We start from the raw sequence: 19,257 nt of genomic DNA on the forward strand, positions 1-19,257 counted from the left end.
CCTCACATCCTTCAGCACTGGTTTAACCAAGAATAGTCCTGTGGAATTTTTATACTCAATGAAGATACTGAATATAAGTGTGTTAAACAGACTAAAAGAAGAGATCAGGACCATGTCATCTGCAGTAGAAAAAACTACACAGATTATGTTTATTTTTATGATTTTCATTTCAACCACTTGATTTCATTACATTTTACAAAAAGAGAAATTTTTGCTCATATTTAACACCTGGCTACATTGTTTTTCTTTTATTACATGAAAAAAGGCTGCGATGTTTACCTCTATTTCATTTAATAAACAGTCTCTTATGCTGTAGCACAAAGCATTAGGAAGTTACCTAGCTCCTAAAGAAAAGATCTTTAGTGCTGATATTGTTGAACTTACTCATGTTTCCTTCTTATTTATTCAAGTCGATTTCTGTAACATTTCCTTATCCCAGACATTCATTCTATTTTACCAACATAAAGGTAACCCTTCACAATCTAAGATGAACATTTTGTATTTGCATGGGGGTTTTTCAAGGTTTAATTAGACACTTTAACAATGTCAAGTTGTTAAGCAACAATTTACAGTCGGGATGGATTACAAAGGAAGCTCCCAGATCACAAAGGTCCCAGAGCTTTTGAATGGTTTCTCCACTTTTTGTCCGTGCACGCTGCTGTGTGCTTAAAGGGTGACATCACTCATCTGCATTATTGTGCTGTACATTCATCAAAGTACTGATTAGAATCTAAAAGTTCTCAAATAGCAGTAGGATTTAGTAATTTGTAATCAGATACATAAGAGTGAACAAAAGGAAGTATCAGTGCTTTCAAAGGGAGTTTGTGACCTTCTGGTGCAGGTTCTGGAATGACTTTCTCTGCTGATTTTAAATTGTACCTGAATGGCAATATTAACAAAGCAGCTGGATGTATATTCCAGGTGAAGGAAAGTCAAGACTCTACCCTGTAATTACATTTTGATATTTCATTTATTTAGGAGCATTAGTACATGAGAAGGCAGAAAGACATGAGCAGCTTAGTATGGTGAGAGTCTCAGATTTTTAATTTGCAGTAGCTAACACTTGTAGTTGTGATGTTCCCAGGAGCATGCTGCTGCATTGCTGCTGCTTTTTGATCAATTTGAGGCTATGGAAGCTTTGTCTCGATCACAGACCTATAATGTGCATGTGTTGGATACTAAGTGAAAAATTTAATGATAGCTAACATTATATATCCGTGGTGGGTATGAGCCCCCTCTCTCTCCGAGGCCATGGAGAAGATTTCAATCTCCATCATGATATGAAACAAGCCAAGCATTTTATTTTAATTTCCATCATAAAGAAACCCATTTCAATAGCAAATTTGTCTCCCTTTAGAGCAGCTCTTCTATCTGCATCAAATGTCAATAAATCACTCCATACTTGACTATTCTGGTGCACAGCACATCCCGAAGAAAGTTTAGGCTTTCAAGTCAAGACATCTTTGTCCATGACCTCAAGGCTCTCGCAGATCCCAGGTGGAACCCAGTTCATGAGTTCCCTTCTCACTTTCAGCCTCCCAGGCAATAACTGCTGCTTCCAGTGTTTCATTAGGTTATTGCCTGGCTTACAAAATGCAGATATGTTTAGATGACAGGCAGGGGCCTTGCTCCCACCCAGCAAGGCCCGTGTCTCTCTTTTGAAGGTACTGACGGTGTATTTCAGTGCAGATACTTGGTCACCACCTCCCACAGCAAGACAAGGATCCACAAGAATCTCTGGACTTCCCATCCCAGGCAGGGGCCTGCAGGGACCCCACTCAGCAGCTCGGAGCTGCTTCAGACCGTTCAAAATTGTCTTCAGCTGCAACATCCTCCCAAGGGCTGCTGGAGCAGCTGGGACTTGCCAGAGTTCACAGACGGTTTAAGCCTCCCTCCTGGCCAGCCTCAGCTACATCCCAAGCGTGCTCCCCCATGGAAGGCACAGCAAGAGGGGCCAGGCTCCTGAAGCTCAGGGATACTGAGGAATTCCCTCGTGCAAGGCAATGGATGCAAGCCAGGGATCTGGCTCAGCACTGCTTCTTTTGGATACGGATTCTCCCCCCACACACACTGCTCTCATTAAAGGAAAGTTGCCATGTGCTAGATAACCCTAAACTATCAGCGAGAAGGAACAGTGGGAAGCATTTCCTTCAAATGACTGCACACTGTGAACTTTACTTAGGTTTTAAAAATTCCATGTCAAGCAGCTTGCCTCAAAATGCACAGATGTCCATTTGTGCAGCTCGGGGGGGTGAAAAGTTCCTGCATATTCCGGGAATACAGCTACTTGTCTGCACATCCATGGATTTTGGAAACACTGCTGGCTTCATCTGTTTCCAAAGGTTGAGTTCACACTGTATTGTAACAGATCATTTCAGTAGGAGAGAGAGAACAAGAACTCAGGGTCTGGAAGGAAGGTCCCTAACAGGGGCTCTCAGAATCTGCTGTTGTTTTCAGCTGCAGCCTTGTTATTCAGAGCTCTGCCAGCACCAGCAGCTCCTGCTCACAGAAGGGTCAGCAATTTGATTTTTGACCATTTTTACAAAGTACACGGTTCCTATTCTGCAGCCCACGTTCTGCTTTTGTTCATTGTCATTAAAACTTCACTAACAACAGGCAGGGGTGTAAATGAATGGAGACTCTGCTCCCCTCTTCTGTTTCCTGAACTCCAGCCAATATCATCACGTTTCATGCATCCTGAATAAAATCATAAATCCTTCCCCACGGGGAGCAGGGTGTTCCTCTTGGAGGTTGGCCTGCAGTTCCAAACCACTTCAGGAATATAGGCCAGGTTTCTAAGACCGAAACGGAGGCATGTCCAACTTTTTTGTAATACATAACTTTTGCTTCCTTTTCTCTGAAAACAATGCTTTGCATGCTTTTTAAAATAATATTCCTTCTGATTCTATACACTTAAAATGTGCATAGCTGAGCTGCCAGATGCTACAAATTGTCCCAGCTCGACTGGAAATGAGGAATCTGTTCTGCCTTATGCAGGGGGAGGATGTGCAGAATTTCAAACCCATTTTTATGTGCAGCCTTACTTATGCTAAGATGTTGTTGGAGATTAGTTGGGTCTGACCTTTATGATACATTAAAATACTTCTGTTTTTTTCACACAATTATCATTCTTAATCTTCCCTGGATGGTATAGCCCACGGTATACTCATTTATTAGTGAAATTAAATTTCAAGAGGGAGAACACTTGGGTAAAACATCCTCAGGCTTTTGGGTACTCTGAGGGAAATCATGTGTATAAATGAGCTCTTTTTTTTTTCTGTATATACATGAAGCTTTCCCAGAAAACAAAGAGGCAGCTACTTCACTGAAATTCTGGTAATTATCCTCATATATAATGTGACAGTAATGATCTATCGTGGCCCATAAAATAAGTGAAGTCCAGTAAATAAGCAGTTCTTGCCAGAAGTCAGCATGTTTTTCTAAAACCTTTACTTGCTGAGTTTTGACTGATTCAGTACAACAGGTTCATTAAGTCATTAAATCCCTTCTGTGCATTAAAGATCTTCTGCTGTTCCTGGCACACACTGGCACTATATGCACATTGGGAAATTCCCATCTCTCTGTCCAGGAATATCTGTTTCCTTTTCAGCTTGCACTGCAAACTCGGCACATCATTCTGCATTCATGCCCATCAGTGACTTGTGCCAGCCATCTCATTCAGGAACAGAATTGTTTTAAACTAGAGAAAATTTCCCCATCATATTTTACCTTCTTTTCCTTTTTTTTTGTCCCCATAAACTGGATGTGAAGGGAAATGCTAAAGCACTGCAGAATCTATCTTACTATAATTCAAAACCAGAAATAGTAGTAGCTATTTAACATGATAGGGCCTGGACTTTGTGTTTCACTATTTCACAAGAATAGATTTAGTATGTTTAGGGTCAGGAAATTGCAAAAGCAGTTGAAAATCATTGTGCACCAAGCCCGAAAGCTCCACCAGATGCAGGAGGGTCAGACTCAAATTATTTGACCTATTTCATGATTCTTATGTGTTCTGAATGACAACGCTCCCTGCTGAGGATTTTCCAGCTTCTGCCACAGGACTCAATTAAACAAACATCAGCCAACCTCTGACCCCAGCACGCCTCTTGAATGCTCACATTATTTGCCCATCCATAAGGCAGACAACTCTCAGGCCACAGTTGCCACAGCAACTTGGATAAGGTGCCACAGAGAAAACTGCAAAACTTATGTAATGCAAGCACCAACCAATTTTTCCAACCAGCAAAAGGCTCCTTCTGAAAGCAGCACAACGTGAAGAACACTTCCACCTGGTCTCAAAAAGAAATTGTAATTATTTGCTATTTCACAGTATCCCATAATCACCTGCACTAAAATCTGTAGGAAAACACGTCAAAATTTTAGTAACACTGCTGGGAAGCATGGAATACACTTAGAAAAGCTGTTTCCAGAGTAATGCCCAGTGGCTGCCTGCAACAAGTTAATTCAAACAAATCTCATCTCTGATGAAGCTCTATAACAGGGTCAGTAGCATCTGAAGGGCTGAGGTGTAATTCTTATGATATCTCTTGAGCTTCTTGTGAAGGAGGGGAAAATGATTGAGGTTATCCACCATTATAGAGAAATGTGATGCCTGGTTTTAAAAGTTATTTACACTCACTCTTTTCCTGGCTCTCTCTACTTGCCACATCTCTATGGTGAATTTCTGAACTGAACTGTGGGGGTGGTTTTATTGCTTCCTGGCCATAAATGAGAAAGCAAAGTCATTTTTAAAAATCAATTAGCTGTAAAATGCAGTGTCAGAGATTAATATTTTTTCCCTCTTTATTTGCTAAGTGGAGTTAAAATAATTTGCTCTAAACATAGTTTCTGTGGAAACACCAGTTGCCTGTCAGGGTCATTGTCAGTCACAGGAACTCTGCAGAACAAAAGCAAAGGTTACTTGGTTTTGGTGTAATTTGGCAAAAGTGCCAAGAGTATAAAATCACCGTAGCACTGGTATGCACATCTGATGATGGCCACAAGGTTATTCCCAGGGAGAAAAATCACTGCCTGTTCCCTGGCTGAGGTCCAGCTGGTGGTCACATACTCTTTGCAGATCATTTACATATCTTTACATATATCTATATAGATATCTCTGTATATCCTGATGTAAAGGAGACAGATTCACTCTGCACATGCCAAAAGCCCTCCTCATTTTGGAAACTCAGGTTACAGTCTGCAGGGAAGAACATATTGTAGCAGAATGTGGAAACCAGCCTCGAGAGGCCCAGTCAAACTGAAATCAAACTATAAAAGTCTGTGTCAAATAAACATCACGGAAGTCTCCAGAGATGAAAGAACCTCTTCATTCCCATCTCAGAGAAAAGGGGTAAAAGAAGGAGGAGGATACCAAAAGATGCAAGCCTGTGCTCTTCCAGAAGGAATGTGAGCCAGCATTGCCTCCTGTGAGAGTCTGTGGATTATTTACCACAGTCTAGCTAGCCCTTAAACAACACAAGAGCCTTGGAGTAGACACATGATGAATTTTCTCTCTCGAGTAGGCTACTTGAGCTACACTCTTGTGGTTTTCGAAACAAGGGAAAACACTCCAGGAAAGAACAGTGTAAACCATATCTCAAATTTAAATATTTATATTTTCTATATATTGCACTTGAAATTCAGGCTGCATATAAACCACAGATTTTGGAGAGAAATTAGATAGTTATAGTTGGGAAATGACGGGATTTAGTGAACACTGAAGAGCTGTTTCATATTATTTAATCTCATCTTTAAAAGAAAAACTGCATTACACTGAGTGACAGAGATTATAATGCTCAGGCTTAAGGGGAAAGAAGATGATAGGGCTCTTATATTTACTCTTAAGCAAATCTACAGCCAAGTGCTCTAAGAAAAAACACTGTAAGTCAACTCAGCATCTGCAAGATCAATATAATTCTTTAAGAGGAAAAAGTTCTCTATTTAACTTGTTTTTCTCCCACAGGGGACTGTGTCAGACTGTTGCAGGAAGCAGTAAATTGCAGAGTTTGTGGACTCTGCTCAGGCACAACAAGAAATCATTGTAATTCAAGTGATGAAGTAAAAAATACAGGAATCTGGTAGAAAGTAGTTTTCATGTTCTGAATTGCAGCTAAAGTTGTGGCCTCAAAATGTGTCAAATAATCCACACTGCTTGAGACCCAGACTGCATAGCCTGAAGTACCAAGCTGAATATCCAGTCCTTACAGTCTGTAATGAGTTGAAGAGTAAAAAACACTCTTCTTGTTTCTGTGGAATATTTCAGGACTCCAGGAAAGCTTCCTGATAGGAGATCCCTAATCCTGAGTCGTGGCTGAATTCACATTCAATTGCTGTGGGTATGGCAAAGCTCTTAACTCACTCCCAGCTTATGCACGGGAAGAGGAGCTGTGGGAGAAAAGCAATATCCGGACAGAGAAAAGAACTGAAAAAATGGTGAAGCCATCTTGAAGTCACATGCACATCATCACACTCCCCCAGCAGAGGGACTGGTAACACATTAATGAAGAGGAGTTTGAAAGACAGCATTGAAGAAGAATATGGGATTGCCATTCCCCCTGGATAGTTGAGATGAGCTTGGAAAAAAAACAAGATTGTCAATAGGGATTGATACCCTGGATGGAGACATCACAAGACTGAGCAGCAGAGGGGGAAGGAAGGGCCTTCAGATGGAGGACAAGAAGGACATTGAGGGAAAGGAGAGGTACTCAAAACTATGTTCTAGGAGAGCAATTTTGGCAACCACACTCTGGGGAAGCTGCTCAAGGGAGGACTGTAGTTGTCATGCACAAGACACAAGGGAAAGCCCAGTCAAATATTTTATTTGGATAAAAACTGCCCTATCATTCATCATTAATGAGAAACAGAACCAGCAAAAGGTAAAACACAGGCATTGGTCAAGCTGAAGACAGAACTCAAATTATGGCTGACAGGCTAGACCATAGCAATATGTACTCTGATTAAGAAAGGAAATACTCTTCAACATGGAATTGAAAGAATGCATCATTTGCCCTTTTTAAATTTTTTTTTTTAATGTTAGCATGGAGTACTTGATAGCTGCTGTGAAAATTTCCTGGCATGAACTTAAGTTGCATGATGAATGTCTAAGCTTAACTAAATCATCTTCAGAGAAAAATTAGAGACAATGGTCAAATCCCCTGAGGAATTAGTTGATTTGATAACTTTCTGTATAGTGTCATGATTCTAATGTCTGATATCTCAGTGCTACAGGAGGTCAAATGACTGAAAGCAGCTGCTTCCTGTTTCCCCATGAATGTGGAAATCCTCTCTTTGCCATAGACTTAACTTCCCAGTTCTTGCTGTGAAGCTAACTGAGCTGGCCAGAAGACAAGAATTCCTCACGAAAAACACTGAGGTTTTGGCATTTGCCATTCAGATGAAAAAAGAAGGGATTTCAAAATATTTCACCACAGGGAGAAGAATGTCTGTGAATTACTCCAGAGCAGCACTGAAAGCACTTGTCCAGTAGTGATTCAAGTCTGCTCTCCTCAATTTCTGTAGCTGACTTTTCAAAGAAAGAGGGGAAAACATCCAAATCTTCCTTTGGGATTCAGCTGTTTTCCTCCGAATAAAATTAAAATAGGAGGCTAAATGTTTCCTTCTCTTTTAATGAGAGGTCATTATCTACGCATTCCTGAGATAAACTATGGGAAACATACAGCAGGGTGATTTCCAGCTGAATCAACGAGGATGAAAGATGATGAGAAAAGTTTTTGTATCTAGTGTACAGAGCATAACATCAGCTAAAGGCTGCACAAACTGCCAAGTGACTTAATACCAGACACAGAATCGTTTAGGTTGGAAAAGACGTCTCAGACCATCGAGTTCAACTGTTAACCCAGCACTAAGCCATGTCCCCAAGTGCCACATATTGAGGCACAAGTGGTCACTGAATGCAAACACGTCATGTACAGCTGCCAGAGAAGCTGAGGCAGGACACAAATGCCATGCAGTCACCAAGCTGGCAGCTAACACTGTGCTGGCATCCTCTGTAACTTGGTATTTAGCTCATGCTGCTGGGTAGGGACTGAAACCAACCATATTCTGCTTAATCTGCCTTGAGTAACTACAGCTGGTGGTCCAGAAGAAAATGACTGAAATTAATCTGCAGCATCTCATAATAAAGGTTACCGTTATCCAGCAAGGAGTGTCCTGGGGCTAGCCCTGCCCAGTGTTCTCAGAGACTCTCAGGAATGCGCAGGAGGAGAAGAAGATTTCCATTTAAATGCCTTCCCAATGTTTTCATGCTTCGCATCCTCCTCCTTTCCTTTTCCCAGCCACTCTGTTCTCACAGCAATTGAGACTCTCCAGTGAGACTTGCTTAGTTGCCTGGATATTTTTCCGGATAAATTTGCCTCATGGTTATACGGATAAGACGTTCTCTTGTTTAATTCCATCTTGGGAGAGATCTGCAGTAAAAATGAGGTTGCTTTTTTTCACTATACACGTAACTGGCTGATTTCTGCATGCTGTTTAAGTCCAGGACGTAGAATAATATATGTGGTTTTATAAGGTTACATAAAAGTTATAAATGCCTTGTGTAAGTATTTGACTTGTTCATAGTCAATGAGAACTGTTTGTACTCGTAAGGCAAGCAAGATTTATCCTGTAATGGGTAATCCTTTCTTCATTTAATAAATAATCCTTTATTTACTTTTCCTCAGTTCTCAAAGTCAGTCTTCAGAACCTAAAAAAAACAACCCATGACCTCATTACCTTCTCCCCTCATGGTGCTGGAAGCCTAGGGATGACTGAGCTTATGTTAACATGCTTGCAAGTAACCATTCAGCCTTTTATTCCCCCTCCTTTGAAACAGCCTTTCCTACGAAGGCCATTCTGAGAACTGCCATGATGTTCCATAACACAGAAACCTCATGGGGCAGGACTGGAAGGGAAAAAATTAATTTCAAAACCAAGCATGAATTCTAGGATTAATTGCCAGGACTACCACTTGGTGTTTGTGTTTCACCAGTCTTTGGTTTAGTGTGACTTAAAGTCTTTCTGATTTCAAATTTGAAACCTTCCTGCTGCATGTCAGCACCATTTCCTAATCAGCTCCTTCAGCTTTGAGAAGTCTGCTGTAAAGTGAAAGAAATTCTGCCTGGACTAAAAGATTTCCTATCCAGATGAAAGCCCCTAAAACAAAGCAACAGCACTTTGCAATATGTCATCATAAATATTGACATGATTTATTTCAAAGCGCTTACTAAAATTAGGCTTCTAATCTCATGCTGAAGCATTTAAATCAATGTCAACCTTTTCCAAAATGGCAAGTATTCAACCAGTATCCCCTGAAATATATGGTGGTTTTGGTGACCAGCTCTTTTACATGTCAGGCTATTAATTTATGCAGATATCTTCCAGCATCCAATTTTGCTTGACCCATATTTCAAAGATATCTTATAAAGGATGGAGAAGGAAGAATTTTAAGTCCTGGCAACACTACAGCGGTTACTATCAATGGGGCCTTGATTTAGTAATAATGTTGTTGTGAAACAGATCATAAGATGATGATGATGTTTAAAATGGGACAAAATAACTCATAAGGCCTCTTTTCTTTTTGGTAAACTATGTACGGTGCTGCCTGTATTCCAGTTCCTGTAGCATGCTTCCTACCATCTGTTTTCCATTTTTCTTTAATTTCCATTCATGCCCTTTGGCCTATTCCCTGTGTTCAGAAGAAAACAGTAATTAAAGTTGACATTATCTCTTGTGCCTTTTCCAGACTACATAAATTGAAGACATTTAATTTTTTCTTTAATGTCCCTATAAGTTGTCTTGTGCCTTTTACTACAAGATAAATCTTACTGTTATTTTTTGAGGATCTTTAGAGCTATCAGGTAGTGACCACTTACAGACTCTTGTCGACCACAGTAATGAAGAGGTTTGATTTTCACTGCATCTGATTTCCATCATTTCATTAGCACAGTGAATATCCTCGTCCTTGCCAGGCTGCAAAAATTATCTATAAGAATACAGAGCAATATAAAACTTGTACTGTCTACAGCAAGCTCCTCACATTGTCAATGCCCACATGAGGTGAAATCCAGTATGTGCATCATTTTTGTCCCACAAACTCAGAATAACTGTTTGTTTTCCCTCACACCTACAGACAAAAAGATCATCACATTGCACAGAATAAATGGTGCATTTAAAAAAAGCTGTTGGCCTTTTAAACTGTTGTACACTGAAAAGTACAATCATCTTGAGTAATCCTGGACCTGCTCTTACCAAAATCAAGCCATATTTCATGACAATGGCATCAAAGCCCTAAAATACAGCCTTTCTTTGACACTGGAGTTGTGTTATGACCACAGTCTTGTGTTCTGTGGCTGCCTTTTTGGGAGTCATATATTTGAAATTTGACATTTATATATAAATCACCTCTAGGAAAAGGGAAATTAGGCTTTTAAAATCATATATATGAACTCTTAAATGATTTCCTCAGTAAATACTGTCTTTCAATAGCTCCAGATAATCCACAGACACAATGCACGGCATGCATGACATGTGTTTGCTGTACACCAAATAGTTAACTGAAAACACCTGGCAGATGATGCCCTCATACCAGCCTTAATAAAAGATAAATAGAAATTTAGAATCCAGATGTTAGCACTGAAAATACATATGAAAGATTTGCCTCTTTATTCAAGCATTTCTGTGTGCCACAAAATACTTCAGAAACCATAAAGCACCATAGGAAAAAAAATAAAATAAGAAATGGTGACATAAAAAGGAGGTACAAAAATTACATTAAAATAATACTAAAGAGAAAATGCTGTGTTATGTAATACTCCTGTCATTAATGGAGTCATCCTTTGGACACAGAATTATACACATTTTATAAGCATGAATATCTGTCTTCTTAATGGTTTTGCATATTTGCTTTGTATTTTACATACCATAATCACAGTAATATGGTAATGGACTCGGTGCTTTCCTCAATCTCACTTTCCTTTAGCAAAATAAACTTCAGGTTCGTTTGACACTTATGAAAAAAAAACACAAAACAAATAAAACCAAGAAACCTCACAAAACAGGTTGAACAAATCAAGCTGTAATGCCATTTGTTTAATCCTCTGCGCCAATTTCAGACAGCTGGATAGAAAAATTAGTACATTTTAAAACACAGAGATTTGCTGTACTTCAGTTTAGCACAGTGTAACTGTTGTTGGCAGGAACAAGAGGCAGCTTGGTGGAAAACATAAGGATGAAAACCAGAAGTGAGCTTGGGACTGGAGTCTTCACATGTCTGACAGAAATACTGACTTCAATGGAGCTGCTACAACACTCAAAGCACCACACACCAGTGAGTGCTGTTCCAAAGATATAATTGCCAAAACCAGTGCAATCAAATATTGTAAAAGAAGTAAATTTAAAAAAAAAAATTAATACAAACCTGCTATACCCAGTTTCCCAGTATAGAGGTAAGGATATTATTTTGCAGTCTTCTATGTTACAGCTGGTCCTAAAGCTACTTGATATTCATTATTTGCTTTTTCTGAAACGTCATGACAAACTGTCAATATAAATCTTTACTTATGGAAAAGCTTGATATGTAATTTGAAAGGGGTTTTTTTCTAGTTTGTGGATAGTGAACTGTGAAACAAAATTAATCTTCAGTGTAGGGCATGAGGAGTTTTTTAGTTTGCTAAAAAAGGGGAGGGTTGCCATTGGCTTTTCTTTGGTCCATCTCACAAAATCCTTTTCAGAATTCTAAAGATAAATATTTAGCTACTGGAACCAAATTCCCTATTTCCATATTCATCCTGTTGCCCAGTATCATATCCTCTGCATATTTCATCTTTCCTCCCACTTATTCAAGGATATGGTGAACAACATAGATATCTCCACTCTGATTAAAGCAGAGAGTGAATTCCCTTCGAACATGAATTAGTGCTACACAGAAAGAGGATGTATTTAACTTCCTAGAAATGCAGCTTGTTTCTGCAATATTCATTGCATCCAGATCAATAAATCATTCAAATCCTGCGGGACTTCAGCTTCCCAAGGTGCAGAGGTCAAGCTACAGTGGAACTAGCAGATATCAGTTTCACACAGATGTGCAATTAGAACATCTGTTTGTGTCTTCTCTGCCTATTAAGATGTTTGTTCTGTTAATTGTAGGCAAAACATAAGCAGCCATTGTGTTTGTGTTTTTGTTGTGACATGGGGAACTTTGCATCCTATATTCAACTTTAGCTGTCAGCACAGCTCTTAGTCACTGCAGTATTTTTCATAGGGTGTGTCAAGCTTTGTAAAATTTTCGGCTCACAGATGCTCGTTACCCTGAAAATACTTTGCTACAAAGAAAAGTGGAGACTTGTCAGTTCCCTAAATCACCTTTTTTTTTTTTTTTTTTAAGTTTAAATCCACTAAGTTGTAGCAACAAAGGGAAAGTTGGTGGGATTTTATATGGGAGTTGATTTCATACGAGTGAAGCTAAATAGCATAATCTGATCTGTCTCAGCCACCAGCCTCACTGAGCACCTACATCTGTGCTCGGCTCCGAGTTTGGGAGCAGTTTGCACATTCTCATCAGAACATTTGCACCCTGCCAGCGTTTGCATCACACGGAGTGGAAAGCGCTGTAAATGAAACACTATCCACGGTGGCAGGAGCCTGGCCAGCGGAGCCAAGGCCCCGGAATCTACTCATGCAGCACAAATATTTGCAGGACGGAGGTATTACGAGGCAGAGGAAGCAACACAACTGGAACACCAGACCGAGAGTCCAGAGTCTTCTCCAAGCTGCTGTTTACTTATGACAGGATCTTGGCATGCTCTTTACGTTGCCTTTGTCTCTGTCCCCCTGTCCATCTCTGCAAAACCAGTTAAGATCCAGAGATGAGAACCAGTTTTTCTAAGAGCTAAGCCCATTATTATTGCTCCTTTGGGGGCAAAACTCCCTTACTAAAGAGGATTAAGATACCAATTGTCACTTATTAGAGCTAACAACATGCAAACTTCACAAACTCATGTGTTTTTGCACAACAACTTCTGTTGTTGACAAATAACAGCAGTCTCTTTAAAAGATGCACAGTCCAACCCTTTGAATTGAAACTTCCAAGGGCTTTCTTGCATTAATGCTAACCTCAGGTGCCCAAGGGAACAACAGATCCTCCACCCTCTGGTCACTACCCACTTGGGAAGGTACCAGACTGACAGAATCTTTGTTTGCCAAGAGCAGACCTATAAATTATCTTCTCCTTCACCTGCCCTCTTAAAAGTATAAGTATTATTTTTCAACCAATTATTTCTCAAACGCATAATCATTAGAAATGTCAGTAAAATAATAACTCGAGGGTGCTTCCTGTTAAATTTCTTAATAACCACATCCTCTGCTAATAAACACCTAGGCCTTTGGCCTCAAGTTTATTTAGCCCAGGATATGGGTATTACTACCTCATTAAGAGGAAACACCCTCAAGATATTATTTAAGTACCTCCAGAAGGAAAAACAGCTGAATGAAAAGGATGTATAGGCCAGCTGTTTAAAATTCACTGGGTAAAGCCATTTTACATGTAAGTCGCCAAAAATCAGGTTTACATTGGATAAAGAGATACTTATTTCTAACATGATAGCATGCAGTTACCTGTGTGTTTGCAGGAAGAAGCTGAAGGTATGGGAGAGTTAAGGAAAGGCCCTGATTTAAATTTCCTGGCCACTGAGCATTTAGCAGTACAATAATAATTACTGGCTTTGGTATATTCCATTTCTGCTGTTATGCTGGAAAATGTTGGTGATACTTTGCCTGACTTTTCCACTTCAGAAAAGGCAACTTTTAAATGAAATGTGATGAAACACATTTAAACAAAATGAAATTAAACCGTTCCTATAGCAATTTCTTCATAACAATTTCTTCAGCTCAAAGACTTAAATCTCAGCATGTGGGCAAATTTTCATAGACTCCACAGCTGGGATATTAAGCATTATCATATCCTTTTGACTAGAAACCAATTGAAAATAAATCTTTAGCTATGTTTACAGGAATAATTTATATCTTTAAATAGTGCAGAATCTCTTTATATATTACTAGACAGGTACGTTTTCTCAAAACAGAAGTGTGTGTGTGTATATATATGTATATATACATAATCTTGTTTTTCAATTTTAATAATGAAACAAAAATTACGTTTGGCAATTATATGAACAATTAGTCTAAATGTTAGATATGTTCATCAAGAACAAAATATTCTAACTATTTTCAGTGTCTATCATGGCAATATTCCAGTGGAAGCAGAGATGGGACAGAGGCTCTCACTTTACTTGATTGAGATGCCAGAAAAGATGGGAGGGACTGGTGACTGTGCCTGCCCAATTTAAGAAGGGATTAAGGACTGATGGCTGTCCTGGTACACACAGTTATCAGTTATATATAATGAGAGTTCCACTATGGGGAAAGGAGCTGGCAAACCCTGGAGCTCTGAGCTTTTCCTGACCTTACCCATCAGTGTTTATGGCATTAGGGCCTTAACTTTCACAGGCCACATCCCCATCTTCCTCAGTGTTCTTCACCAGAGCCACACAGCCAGGTTTGGTAAACAGTGATTCCATTATCCATGGACAGAATATGACCTCAGGCAAAGAGTATTCAAAAAAACCCACTTTAAACCACAGGTCCTGCAATAATGCAAGTGGTGAGCAGAGTAAAAACATCATTTTTGAAAAGAGTACGGAAATGTGGTGTGGACAATGTCTGTATCCATCAAAACAAAATCTTTTTTTATAGCACCTGCCTTCATTTCTCCCCCAACTCCCCAAAAGGAGATTTCTGTGAAAAAACCTGCTTTGTTTCAATCTGTATATATAGCACTGTGGATTATGATTATTGAAGTAGTTGACAAAGTCAGGCAACGCAAGGGAAGCCCAAATAATCCTCGTTATTGACTGGCAACCTTCGATCAGAGGATGTTGCAGACTACCTTTGATGCAACTACTCAACAAAAATATCACATATTTTATATATGCTCACATATTTTATATATGCTCACATACAAAGAAAAAAAACAGTAAACAGACATCATCTGGAAAGGAAATTTTGGAAAAGCAGCAAGAAGTCATTAAAAGTGATTGCACTGAAACTCTGAACTCAGGAATTCATAAGACTGACCTGAGTGAGCCCAGAGGACAAGCCTGATGACAGAATCATATAATGGTCTGGATTGGAAATGACCTTAAAGCCCATCTCATTCCACCCCCTGCCATGGGCAGGGACATCTTCCACTGTCCCAGGTTGCCCCACTTCCAGGGATGGGACATCCACAACTTCTCTGGGCAACCTGTATCAATGTCTCACCACCTCAACGTGGAAGAATTTCTTCCTAACATCTAATATAAACCTATTCTTTTTCAGTTTGAAGGCATTCCTTCTTGTCCTGTCACTGCATGTCCTTGTAATCATTGAGATGCTCAAAATCCACTGTCAGCCACTTCTCTCTCTTTGGAGTTTTTTTATTGTTTCCTGCCTTTGAGTCAAACAATAAACATCTCTCTTTTTTTTTTCCTTTATTTCACTATAAAACTGGTAAAATACAGAAAGAGCCACATCTTGGCTCTCCCTCTGTACCTTTATCATTGCTCACTGGACTTGCAGTCCCCAAACTGTGGAACAAGGCATGAGCCAGCACAAGAAGTGTTAGTAGAATCAAACCCTGAAATTAGGCTTTTAGATAATGAGCTGATGTTTTCTGTCTCAAAAAAACTGCAAAACAGAAAAACAACTCCTCCCTTCTGTCTCCCTACATGCCCAATTTGGAAATGTGTACAATAAACAATTTCAGCTTTTCGTGCAACGTCAGAACATTGACCTCCCAGCAGAGCAGTGGTGATGGAACTAAAGCATGTCCAGGAGCCAGATGAAGCTGCTGGGTTTCCTACCTGAGCTTTTCCTTGCCTGAGCAGCACCCACCTCTGACACCCTCCCAGCCAGCATACCAGAGCCCTGAAGGAATGGCATGTTTGTAAACTAAACAGGAAAGAGGAATAAGCCAGACACTTACATCACCTGACAGATGTCTTTCTCAAGCATGTAAGTTCATTTAAGGATTTTCCATGGCATGTGTTGACTCAAATCAATAAATAAATGAAAAAGTAAATAAAGGAAGGGGAGGGAGGGGAAGAAAGGAAGAGAGAAAGGAATGAGAGAAAGAGAGAGAACGGGCGTCATGCTCAACATGTTTTGCACCCTGTAAAAAGGAATTAAGTGACTTGGGCTGCCTGCCCCCCTTCTCCCTTTATGTCTGGAAGTGAGTCCTTCTGAAACACTATCGCTACTGGCAGCACAGCAACACATAATAACATGGTAGCGACACATAAAACTGTCAGTCTTCAATGGAAATGGATGGTTAGGCTGAGGGGGTAAACAGACTAAATCAATTTGAACATGCATGTTAAGGACTGTGAAAGGGCAGAGTTTAGTGCTGCTAAGCTGGAAAACATTTGTCTCTGTCTCGTTGTATTTCCCTGCCATTCAGCGGCATCCACCCACAGGCCTCTCGCTTGGCTCCAGTCAGACTCCACGGCTGATTAATGGCAGCTGGAGGTGTCCAGTAATTTCCTCACCTAATAATAAACTACAACCCAAAACAGGGGTTCCCCTCAGGCCCACATTTAACACAGCTCTACTTACTACCAGGAGAAAGCCAATTATCCCATGTCTGCTCTCGTCTTTGAGACAGTGCACATTTAAGTGGCTTTGAGAGGTTACACAGTTGGCTTGGGGCACATCATCTTTGTCTGTGGCAGGGGAAACAAAGCTCAGAGACAATCTGCATCACTCTCGTACAGGGACAATTAAGGAGGGAAGGAAAAATTGGGGGGGGGGGGTGTTATTTTTGCAATGGGAAAAGAGTCTCTCCTTCAACAAATCTTAACACCAACGTGACCTTAAAAACAGAGGGACTTTCTTTGTCTTATCCTAATCCCAGGGTCACCAACACACACAATTATGATTTCAGTGGCTGAGGCTTAAGCAATCAGTCTGGCTCACCACTTCCTACCCAAGGGTGCCCAATAAAACATTTTATATGAAGACACATCCTCAACAAGAACTTTTCCAGATTTTGTTAGCAATTAAAGCAAAGCCTTGTTACTGAAAGAGTTGCACAGATTTGTGTACTCAGTGTTAAGGCTACAAAGACAGTATTGTCTACATGGGATATCAGATTAATTACATAGTATCACCCTTCCATTAGTAACTTACTGGTTTAATAATCAATCATTTATACAACACAAGGAAAAATTTTGAATGTTATTTTTAGGTGGGTAACTTCTCAATTTCTGTACAGTTACCTGAGCAAATAAAGGATACAGATTTAGCTGTAGATAATTGATAGTAGCATTGAGAGCATGAAATACCTTATCAATCCTTTAGCTGACAGCAATTTTATTAAATTATAAACGTGTGCAAAACACAGGATTATTCCTTGTGCACCTAGAATATCCCCTTAAAGCTCAGTCCTCCACATTACAATACTATGAATACAGAAAATACTGGAATAACATTCAATTTCTACTCTCCTGCACCAAGAAGATGGGAAAGCTGAGTATCTCAGGTTTTTTTGATGAATGGACAATTGCAAGCAATGCAAATGCCAATATTTTTGCAGTAGTACTTCCTCACTATAGGAACAGGATACACTGGGTGCCAAAAAGGAAGTAAATCGTGTCCCATACTGTTTGACCCGTTCTATAAATACCTGCAATTCGTGATGTCTGTCAAATTTTGAAAAGCAAAAGATGCATATGCCTGTGTGCACATGAATGTGCCTCTCCATGGGAACAAATCTAATTAACATGTGGACACTGAGGGAAGACTGACAGACACACACAGACCATTGCTGGCAGTGTCTGGTCACACAGGCAACTGCTGGCACTAGGGGATTAAAAGGTAATATAATGATTTCTTCAAAAGTCTTGAGACAGCTTGGGAGGAAACTGATTTTCCAGACATCTGTGCAAATGGATTTTCCATTCTCTTCAAAGGTTTTTTCCTATCCCTCCCCTATCTTCCCTCCCCAAGGCACAGATCATCAGGAAGAAATTTAAAACAGTTCTGGACATTGTTTTTTATGCTATCCCTTCAACAGAGAGATAATGTCATTTCTGCCACAGATGTCACTACCTATAACTTTGTACTATATTAGAAAGTGAGTTAAGAAAAACAGTGAACAAGAAAAAAATAGTAGATATGAAAGAAAATACAATTAGGAATTGGTGTTTTTAATCACGTTAAAGCCATTCTATTGGAGGTGCTGGTACTAACCAGTAAATTATAAGCAAGGCTTATAATTAATTAACTTCAAGAAAAGCTTTTTAAAGAGAAATTATGCTTACATTTGTCTTAGGAACAAGCAACCACGATTCACATCACACAGTTAAGTGGCCTCCTAACACAAATTGCAATAGCCCTATTTTAAGTTCCAGAAGGACTCACATCTAATTTGCAAATGAGCTGTATAATTAGCATCAGCCAGATGATAACTCAGCCTAATGAATGCTCTAACATTGCCAACAATATACAATTGTGGTGACTCGTTTTGAGCATTTACAATATTATGTTTTAAGTTAAAGAGCAATAAATATTGTTGTCTATATATTCATTATATATTTGACATGTTTCTGTGTCACCTTTGCAGTGGCCATTGCCTCAGTTCTGTTCTCAGGACTCTCAGACTAATTTACCACCTGAGTTTCACAAAGGACCTTTGCACATATATCAGATCACATTCTGTTCATTTCATCAGAAAAATTTGTCTGGAAATGTAGAATTTCTTCCTCCTTACAATTATTAGAAATTATTAGTAAGAAGTAGCATTTTTTTCAGTATGCACTATCTTAAGAAATGGCAGGCTTGTGGTGTTTTTGGGGTCAATAGTAGTCAGGCAATTAAAAAGATATAAAGTGATAGAGAAAATTAGTTTTGTAAATAGTTTCTGTCCATTCAACAGTCTGTGAGGCAATAAAGCACAAATAAGGCAGAGCCCCAGAATCGTCCTTCACAGTGGCTATGAATCTGAGATATTATCACTGATATTTCCTGCAGGTTTGTTTTTTTTTAAGGGGAAAAAAAGCAAAAAAAAACCAACCCCAACTTTTTCCCACAAAGATTCCAGTAATTTTCTTTACTACCAGCAGTATTTATATGACTAAAATACTCCCAAATGCAAAACTTGCAGTAAAAGTTCTGGCCTGTTAATCTTACATTCACTGGGACAGCTCTGTAAGAGCTGAACAA

At 39.5% G+C, this 19,257-nt stretch overlaps 1 long non-coding RNA gene across 1 annotated transcript in view; it reads right to left on the minus strand.

Moving 5' to 3' along the window:
• The window catches only part of LOC106859422 (uncharacterized), a 129,481-nt gene that overhangs the window by 19,789 nt on the left and 90,435 nt on the right, over positions 1-19,257 (minus strand). The gene's annotated exons all lie outside the window — the stretch shown is intronic.

This window comes from Sturnus vulgaris, chromosome 4 (assembly GCF_052056855.1).
Source record: "Sturnus vulgaris isolate bStuVul1 chromosome 4, bStuVul1.hap1, whole genome shotgun sequence".
Lineage (NCBI taxonomy): Eukaryota > Metazoa > Chordata > Aves > Passeriformes > Sturnidae > Sturnus > Sturnus vulgaris.